The sequence below is a fragment of the Cotesia glomerata genome, linkage group LG1 (genome assembly GCF_020080835.1).
Source record: "Cotesia glomerata isolate CgM1 linkage group LG1, MPM_Cglom_v2.3, whole genome shotgun sequence".
Lineage (NCBI taxonomy): Eukaryota > Metazoa > Arthropoda > Insecta > Hymenoptera > Braconidae > Cotesia > Cotesia glomerata.
Genome location: NC_058158.1, coordinates 17,267,532 through 17,268,063, shown reverse-complemented (window position 1 = coordinate 17,268,063; position 532 = coordinate 17,267,532).

Here is a 532-nt window from a genome sequence, read left to right as displayed (position 1 = left end):
TCAAAAAGCGGTCAGGGATTAACAGAATTAGCGGGAAGTTGCAGGGATGTCCTTTAGGGTCAACGGTTTTCCTAATTTTTTTTTTTAGTTTTTTCAAAATCTATCAGTCCGGATCGGTTAAAATTAACAGGAAATCTAACAAGGAAACTTTCTCCGGTGTCCCTCTCCTATTTCGATGAAACTGAGATATGTTATTCTCCGTTAAAATCTAAGAGACACGTATTTTTTTTTATCTGCGGAAAAAAATTTTTAGGGGGTGAAACTACCCCTCAAAACGGGTATTTTTCAAGTTTCGCATATTTGCAGTTTAAATAATCGAATGGGACCAATTGCATAATTTTTGGCTGGAATATCATGAAAAATGCTTTTGGTTTTATAATAAAACGATGAATAGAACAAACGTTATAAGGGTTGAAAATCACAAAACTTCTATGAAAAAAAAACTATTGGATGGATTTCAACGAAACAAACGGCAATCGAAAGAGGAAAAAAAAGTAGACAATACGTCTTTCGGGGTTTTCTCGAAAAATTC